At 46.4% G+C, this 9,455-nt stretch overlaps 1 non-coding gene across 1 annotated transcript; it reads left to right on the plus strand.

Moving 5' to 3' along the window:
- The first annotated feature begins 7,302 nt into the window (after positions 1-7,302).
- Positions 7,303-7,409, plus strand: LOC118021474. Its single transcript, XR_004682196.1, has one exon. It is a non-coding gene; the product is annotated as a U6 spliceosomal RNA (small nuclear RNA).
- Positions 7,410-9,455: the final 2,046 nt, after the last annotated feature.

Here is a 9,455-nt window from a genome sequence, read left to right on the forward strand (position 1 = left end):
AAGATAATCTCTGTTTCTCCCTCCGACCTCTGAAACTTGTAATTTGGGGGAGATACTGTATTTAAAATGCCAATCCCAGTAATGAGCTCAGCTTAGCAGTGTGAGCTCCTACCCTCCCCTTAATGAACAGAGCTGTCGAGAAATAATTTCACTTTGATCTAGTTTGTGACCTGATTTTTTGGCTTAAAGAAGACTGGGCAGCTAATTGGATTCTTCAGTTGCCTTTAATCTCCACCTCAACACTTGGAACCTGACCAAGCTGAATTAAAGCAAGTCTGATAAACAAGATGTAGCTGGTTCCCAGGTTAACAGCAACGAGAAAATCCCCCCCACCACTGTGGGGTTTAATGATCACAGTGTGGTTGGCACCTCACAAAAAAACATGAGGCTGTAGGCCCCCAGAACCTTCAGCACGGAAGTCTTGGGATCCTTTACCCTTCCCTCCCAACACCCTGGATGTGGTTTAATTAGAAAGAGAAGGCCTCGTAGAGGGAGGTGGGGAAGAATGACTTACAGTTGGTGAAAGAGGCAGGGTTGGGGGGTTCATCTCAAAGGGAGGCAGGATGTTGAGGAGATTTTTGTCCCTGGGAGAGGAAGCAGGCCGAGTCTTTGAGGGCTGGACAGTAAAGATTGCAGTTTGAATTTCCAACTCTGCTCCAAGAGTGAGGGGGTGCAGGAGGGAAATAGGAGATGAGGGGCAGGGTTATGCAGCCTGAGGGGCTGGGAGTCATGGGTTTTATTTAATCTTTTGAGATGCCAGGGTTTTGTGTTCTGGAGGCAAAGCAGAAGGAGGAAGGAGTCTGCTGGGACCTCCCCATTCTTAGTGTGGGGCCTGAGAAAGGGTTCTCTGGGGCTCTTCTCCTGATACTCTAGTTTGCTCTCTGCTTAAGAAGCTGGAGGGATTCTGAGACATTATTTCCTCTGAGGCAGTGGGAGTTTGGTTTATGTCAGGATCTCTCAACCTAGACACTACTGACATTTTGGGCTGGATAATTCTTTACTGTGGAGGCTGTCCTGTGCATTGTAGGATGTTTATCAGCATCTCTGGCCTCTATCCACTAGATGCCAGTAGCACCTACCCCTGTTGTGACCATCAAAAATGTCTCCAGACATTGACAAATGTCCCCTGGGGGCCACAATTGCCCCCCAGCCCCCGTGGAGAACCACCAGTTAGGTCTCTATGAGGCAGGCATTTTTTAAAAGGATTTTATTTGGGGCGCCTGGGTGGCTCAGATGGTTAAGTGTCTGCCTTCGGCTCAGGTCATGATCCTGGGGTCCTGGGATTGAGTCCCGCATCGGGCTCCCTGCTGGGCGGGGAGCCTGCTTCTCTCCCTCTGCCTCTGCCTCTCTCTCTCTCTCTCTCTGACTTCCATGAATAAATAAAAAAATTTTTAAAAGGATTTTATTTATTTATTTGACAAAGAGAGAGAGCACAAGCAGGGGGAGTGGCAGGCAGAGGGAGAGGGAGAAGCAGGCTCCCCACTGAGCAGAGAAGCTGATGTGGGACTTGATCCCAGGACCCTGGAATCATGACCTGAGCCGAAGGCAGACCACTGAGCCACCCAGGCGCCCCAAGGCAGGCATTTCTGGGGAAAAAAGTGGAGTGCTTTGCTTGAAATGATCTTGGTGGGGATTCAGAGAGCCAGAGGAGCAGGATGGGGGACTCCTTTTCCTTTGGCTTCTCTGTCCAGTTGGATCATGAACACTTTCTCAAGGGCTGTCTTAAACCTCCATTGCAATACCCGCGGGAAGCGTTTGGACAAGCATGTAGTTTCCAAGGCACATAATCCAAACATTTAGGCTCACTGACTCTAGGCTGCCTCTGTGTGTGTGTGTGTGTGTGTGTGTTTAGGATAGATGCTGGGAGAGGGGGATCCAGAACTCACTTTTTCCTGCAGCCTTGACTAAAAGGATGTTCCTTCCTTAGCATACATGGTCTTGAAGTGGGAAATGGCTGAGCTTTTGTACAACCTGTGCTGTTGAGCTTTTCAGGGAATAGAAAACCTACTGCAAGTGGTGAGGTGAGAGGTGGCCTCTAGGATATTGTTAGGCAGATTCTGATCTAGTAAGTGGCCCTGTAGCTCTGCAGCCATCTCTTTCCTCCAGCTCTTAAACTCAGCCAATCTGACACTGAGCAACCTCTTCTCACCTAGATTTTCTGGAAAGTGTAAGGTCCAGGAACGTATAAGTTTGGCATAATTTATTGACCTGATTATTATTATAATGCTGATGGAAAATAATAAAACAGAATTTTACCACAATCCACCCATCTCAACCAAATCCTCCTTCCCTCCATTTCTTTCTTTCTCCCTGTCCTTTCCTTTCCTTTCTTTATCTCTCTTCCCTTCCTTCCTATCTCTTTCTTCTGAATTTTCCTTCCAAAATGTGCCCACATACATACAACACAAATGAAAAAAAATAAAGATTGAGAGAAATTGGTTAATTCTAAGGACAATTCTATAAGGCTTGAAAATCAATAATATGCATAGGCTTAAATTGGGGATCCTTAGTCTCTCCTATAGAACAGGTTATAACCACTTAGGAGCAGCTAGGCATCTTTAGGAGTCAGGATCTTGGATGTACTAAGTTTAGATATTTGACAAGAATCATTGAGTGCTTACAGAGTGCTAATCACTTTACAAACAATAACTCATTTAATCTGCGTAACAACTCTAGGAACTATTATTACCATCACTTCTATCTCACAAATGGGGAAACAGAGGCACAGTCAGGTTTGGTAACTTGCCCAAGATCACCCAGCTAGTAAGGGGTCAGGTTTGGACTAGGATTGACCCCCCAGGCATTGGGTCCTGGGGCCATATTTTCAACTACTAATCTTTGCTGCCTCTTGTTTTTTTGTTTTTGTTTTTTTTTAAAGATTTTATTTATTTATTTGACAGAGAGAGAGACAGCGAGAGCAGGAACACAAGCAGGGGGAGTGGGAGAGGGAGAAGCAGGCCTCCCGCCGAGCAGAGAGCCCGATGCAGGACTCGATCCCAGGACCTTGGGACCATGACCCAAGACGAAGGCAGATGCTTAACGACTGAGCCACCCAGGCGCCCTTGTTTTTGTTTTTTAAAAGATTTTATTAATTTATTTGACAGAGAAAGACACAGCAAGAGAGGGAACACAAGCAGGGGGAGTGGGAGAGGGAGAAGCAGGCTTCCTGCCGAGCAGGGAGCCCGATATGGGGCTAGATCCCAGGACCCTGGGATCATGACCTGAGCCAAAGGCAGATGCTTAACGTCTGAGCCACCCAGCACCCCCATTTTCTGCCTCTTGTTAATACATTGGGTAGAGACAGTGGCCCAGAAGACAGAAGTTGGGGAGGTGGGCATCTCTGTGCTCAGCAGGTAGACACTGCTCTATCTAGAAGCCTCACTCTGAGCTTCAGGGCCAGATTTCCTGTCAACAATGGGTCTATTAATGGAAGCTTTTTCTGATCACTGAAAGTAAGTTATGTGGACTGTAATACATATCCCCAGTATTTACTACCTCAGGAACATAGGAGACATAATGAAGGAGGGAAGGTTGTAATTGTAGAAAAACATCAATTCTAGTAACAGAAATCAGTGGCAGCCAGAGAGGTTCTCCCCAGGTTTCCGGCCCTGCTGGTGGCCCCTCCACCAGACTCCATGAAGGCAGGAACCCCCCAGAGGAGGAAAGGGGCCTGTTATAGGAGTCATCAACCTGTCACCACGGCTAGGGTGAATATGGCTTCTGAGTTGGGGGGAGGGGGTGGAGGCTTAGTCTTTAGCACCACCAGCTGCAGGAATGGGGGGAGGGGCCATAGGGGAGGTTGGGAGGGGGAGGCTAGAGGTGGAGCAGACCTTTTCTACCTACTGTGGTTATTGAGTCAGGAAGCCTCGGTGCTAGGCAGCGCTTGGCATTTAACATGAACAAGGGGGTACTTACCCTCAGCAGCATTAACGGTGTATAAGCGTGTGCATGGGGGTCTGTGCATGAGAGAAAGATGGGGTGACACAATTACATAGATGAAGGCACCGGGGGCTGAGATGAGAACCCAGGGATGCAGCAGGATGAACGGGGTGCTGGTATGGGGATCTGGTTGGGGCAAACAGCAAGGAGGCTGAGGTACTTGTCCTGGTCCTACAGGATGTCCCTGACCCAGGCAGGCAGAGAGAGGGATTTTCTCCCCATGGAGATGCAAGAGGAATGTTGGGAACACAGTTTGGCTAAAGGTGAGAGGTAGGGAAGGCAAATAGTGTCCAGCACCCACTATGTTCTGGATGCTGTACTTTGCGGGGATTGTCTCATTTAACCCTCATAACACCCCTATGAGTTGGGCATTGTTGTTATTTCAGTTTTGCAGATGAGGAAACGGAGGCATAGGATCAATGACTTGTGCAAGGTAACACGGGTGGGTGGCAGAGGCTAGGATCTTTGGGACTCTCTCAGCTACCCTGGGGCCCATCTATAGGTGAACTTGTGCAGGTTAAGGGGAGCCCAGGTCGGAGGCTTCCTTCGTGGTTCGCGTAAGAAAAAGCTGTGCTCTTCTTACATTTCCGTACTTCCTCCCCGCCGCCATCCCATGCTGAGAAAGATACCCACTAGTGATGATAAATTGGGTGCTTTTTCCGGGGCGGCTCAGAGGCACCGTCGGTCAGGGCCGGGGACTAGGGTGTGAAGGTCGGTCGAAGACAGTGCAAACACAGGTGGCCAGACGGACGGACGCTGCCCAGAAGCCAGGCGGGGCGGGGCGAGCGCCGGTGAGAACCCGAAGCCGCAGAAACCCGGGCTCCGGAGCCGGCGGGTCCCCCGCGCGAGCCCGGCCGAGGCGTGGCGAGGCCTCCTCCGGCCCGGGAGCTCGCTCCGCGCTGCAGGCTGGCAGAGTCGCCTCCCGCCCGGCCGGCCTCCTCCGCCCCCTCGCCCAGGGCCGCGGCGGGGCGGGCGGCGGCGCGGCCGGAGCCACACGGGGCCGCGATCCCCCCTCTTCCGGCTCGGTTCCGGGGGAGGAACCGGGCTCCCGGCTCTGCGACTTAACCAGCTGCGGGACGGAGCAAAGTGGTGAACTTCTAATCTGTTAGGAAAGGGTCATAGTGACAACAGCAACAATACTATATGCGTTTGTTTACCCCACACGATGGGATCAAATGAGATCATTCATTCAATAAACGCGTGTGATAGCCACCTCCTACACGACGGGCACTGCACTAGGCTCTTTTCATTTTCAAATATTTATCTTTATTCGTGTCTTGTTGGGGTAAATTTTACTGAAATATTATGTACCAAAGAAGTGCATAAAATGAACAAAATATCGCAAAGTGAACACACTCGTGTTATTAGCAACAGATCAAGAAACAGAAAATACCCAGCATCTCACTACCCCTCAAGGGGAGCCACTCTCCTGACATTTAACACCAACAAATAGTGTTTTTCTTTTCTTTTTTTGAAGATTTTATTTATTTGACAGAGAGAGACACAGCGAGAGAGGGAACACAAGCAGGGGGAGTGGGAGAGGGAGAAGCAGGCTTTCCGCGGAGCAGGGAGCCCGACGTGGGGCTTGATCCCAGGACCCTAGGAACATGACCTGAGCCGAAGGCAGATGCTTAACGACTGAGCCACCCAGGCGCCCCTAACAAATAGTTCTTTCCATTCAACAAATAAATGATACTGGAAGGGCGTTGTACACCACCAATGAAGTGCTAGTAATAAGAGGCTCCATTATCTAAGTTAGTTGCTGTTGAGCCAGAATGGGATTTGTCTGAGTACTTGCTTTTCCTGGAATTGTTCAAGGGACTGAAGACTTGGGTTCTCGCCCCCACCCTTTCACAGAACACCTAGGCACCTCCTGGGGCCCCTGGGGTTCCTTGGTGGAATGAAGACCTTTCACTTTGAGGATCCTTCCTTCTGTGACTAATGAGGGTGGTTTAATATTATCCAGAAATACTAGGACAGATTGGAAGCATGGTCCGTTGCAGTATTTACTATTACTAAAACCAATATTATTAATATATTTATAATAATAATAACAACACATGTTTGAAGGTGAATGTCTCCAGTCTGAGGCTCCTCATAAATGTGGGGCCTGAGGCTCATCATAAAACCTCAAAGAGGTTCTATGACTTTAAATAACAACTGGGGTTTTCTTTAGAAATCTTCAGAGAAGAGTGTTTCTGCCTGTGGCAGCAGAATCTTCCTACTGAACAGCCCCTCAAATACCACGGGGTGGGAGATTAGAATGGCCCACCTTCATTGTTACCATGCACTGCCATGAGTTCCAACCTAAAAATTGTTAACAGTGGAAAGCATGGATCCTAAGGAGTTTTCCCCCCGCATGTTCATTTCCTGTTAGATGGGGTGATGGGTAAAGGTCCAGCCTATCTTCCTAGGCTGCCTGGCCTGGGGATGGCATCAGGACAGTGCCCAGGAAAATCTCCTCAAACATCAGAAATTTTTATCCAGTAGAATTGAGTCCTTCATGGACACCAGTTCTTTTCCAGAGGAGTTAGAAGTCACCAGAACAGGAACAGCATCAGGTATGGAGAAAATGATGGAATAACAATTCCTTACACACAAGTGGGGATTTACAGTTGACAAAGCACTGACCATTTCTCCATCTGTTTGGTGGACTTACTATGAATACTTTCCTGGGTTTTGTTTTTGTGATGATGAAAAGGTATGGAATACAAAGACCCCTTGTTAATTTTGAAGGGGACTCTGGCTTTAGCTCTAGCATCACACAGACTTAGATTTGAGTCCCCCTCTGCCACTTACTTGCTTTGTGACCTTGGGCAAGTCTGTTCACATTTCTAAATTTAGTGTCTTCAACTAAAAAATGGATATAATAGTATTACCTAGATAGCCCATACATAGGCTGTTGTGAAGTTGAAGTTCTATGATGCAAATAAAGCACTTAGCCAGTGCTTAGGGCATTGTAGGTCAAATAATAGTTAGCTTTCAATATTTTTTTGAAGATTTTATTTATTTGACAGAGAGAGTTCTATATTATCAATATTGTTCTATAATAGAATTCTTATAGACATGGCAGAAATCATTCTGATCTGACAGGTGATAAAACAGAAAGTACTGAACTACTAACATGTGTTGTATCATGGATAAATCTAAAAAATTATGCTAAGTAAAAGAAGTTAGACAGAAGAGACCACCTATTGTATGATTCCATGTATCTAAAATGTCCAGAAAAGCAAATGTATCACAACAGAAAGAGATTAGTGTTTGCTGGAAGCTGGAGGTGGGAAGGGAGATTAACTGTAAAAGGGCATAAGGGATCCTATGGTAGGTAGGGGGGATGAAAAGGATCTAAAACTGATTTATTCTGTGCTCGTTTCAACAGCACATACACTAACATTGGAATGATACAGAGAAGGTTAGCATGGCTCCTGCTGAAGGATGACATGCTAATTCATAAAATGTTCCATATTTTTTTAAAAAACTGCTTTATTTTGATGATTGCACCACTGTGTCAAGTAACTAAAAATCATTGAATTGTATACTTGAAATAAGTGAGTTTTAGATATATAAAATATATGTGAATAAAGTTGTTTTAAAAACTCAGAAACTGGGCGCCTGGGTGGCTCAGTTGATTAAGCGACTGCCTTCGGCTCAGGTCATGATCCTGGAGTCCAGGGATCGAGTCCCGCATCGGGCTCCCTGCTCGGCAGGGGGTCTGCTTCTCCCTCTGCCCTCTTCCCTCTCGTGCTCTCTGTCTCATTCTCTCTCTCTCAAATAAATAAATAAAATCTTTAAAAAAAACCCCAAACTCAGAAACTATCACAGAAGAAGAGGAAGAACAGACTCCAGGTTTTCAATGAGGTGTTGTTTTTGCTTTTGTTTTTAAAGATTTTATTTATTTATTTGACAGAGAGAGACAGTGAGAGAGGGAACACAAGCAGGGGGAGTGGGAGAGGGGAGATTAATGCATGCTTATTTTTTTTCAAGGTTTTATTTATTTATTTGACAGAGAGAGACACAGCGAGAGAAGGAACACAAGCAGGGGGAGTGGGAGAGGGAGAGGGAGAAGCAGGCTCCCCACGGAGCAGGAAGATGAAGGGCTCCATTCCAGGACCCTGAAGGCAGACGCCTGAGCCACCCAGGTGCCCCATCAATGAGGTGTCTTCAGACTATGGTACAGTCGTTTGCCTCCCACTGGACAGGAGAGAGAAGGCAGACAGCAGGGGAGGAGCTACTCTTAGAATCTCCATTAAATAAGGGATGGAACTCAAACAATTTAGAGAATGTAGAGATGGCAGTATCTTAAGGAGTGGAGAATGGGGCAAGAATAAGTAGTAATTGTGGCTGTGATTCAACTTTTAATATTCTAAAAAACTTTATATTCTTGGGGCCCCTGGCTGGCTCAGTAAGTTGAACATGTGACTCTTGATCTCAGGGAACTGAGTTCAAGCCCCATGTTGGGCATGGAGCCTACTTAAAAATAAATAAATAGGGGCACCTGGATGGGTCAGTCAGTTGAACATTGGACTCCTGGTTTTGGCTCAGGTCGTGATCTCAGACTCCTGAGATCCAGCCCAGCTGGGCTCCCTGCTCAGTGGGGAGTCTCTCTCTCCTTCTGCCCCTCCCCCCTGCTCATGTACTCCCCCTCTCTCAAATAAATAAATCTTTGAAATAAATAAATAAAAAGCTTTATATTCGAAAGCTTTATTCTTAGTATTCTGAAGGGCTTAATGTTCTAAAAGCTTTGTGTACATCATCTTGTTTAAATTGCATAACATCGTATAAAGTGAGTGGTGTTATTATCTCCATTTCAGAGGACATGAACTTGAAGCACAGAAGAGTTAAATAACTTAACCAAAATCATAAGCTAGTATATGGCAGTCAGGATTGGAACCCGGGTAGTTTGTTCCGGAACACCTGCATTTTACAATGATGTTATTAATGCATATGAAAAGCAGGAGAGTGACATCAGGGGTGTGAGCAAAACTGAGTTATGTGTGTGATCCTGGAAAACCCTGAGACTTTGCTTAAGGAAATATGATGTTGTTTTGTGTGTAAATAAGAACCCTATCAGACATGTTGGTGGGAGTGGACCCACTCGCTTTATTGCTGCTGGGTGCCATTTTTCTATATGAATATTTTAAAATGCCAGACAAGCCCTTCATTTCTGCGTGTTTGAAATGTGGCCATGCTTATTTCCCATAGTATGAATTGAGCCCATGTTTCTGAGACAACGTTCAGGCTAATTTAAACAATCCCAGAATCACAGCCCATGGTCCAAGTCACATTCCCCTCTCCTAGTCTCTTTCACAGTGTCCCTCCTTCAACCAAGAGTGCCTTTCCCACTCCAACTCTCATCCCTGGAAATCCTGTTCAACTTTTCAATGGTATTTCCTCCACAGAATATAACACCTATCTGCCTTTCTGGATTAGATAGAAACAAAAACCGTGTTTTAAAGATCTCTCACGGTTGGCTGCATTGAGAGAAAATATGTGCCACATCCACAAAGAACTTGGGA

The sequence above is a fragment of the Mirounga leonina genome, unplaced genomic scaffold (genome assembly GCF_011800145.1).
Source record: "Mirounga leonina isolate KUSES-001 unplaced genomic scaffold, KU_Mleo_1.0 Mir_174, whole genome shotgun sequence".
Classification (NCBI taxonomy): domain Eukaryota; kingdom Metazoa; phylum Chordata; class Mammalia; order Carnivora; family Phocidae; genus Mirounga; species Mirounga leonina.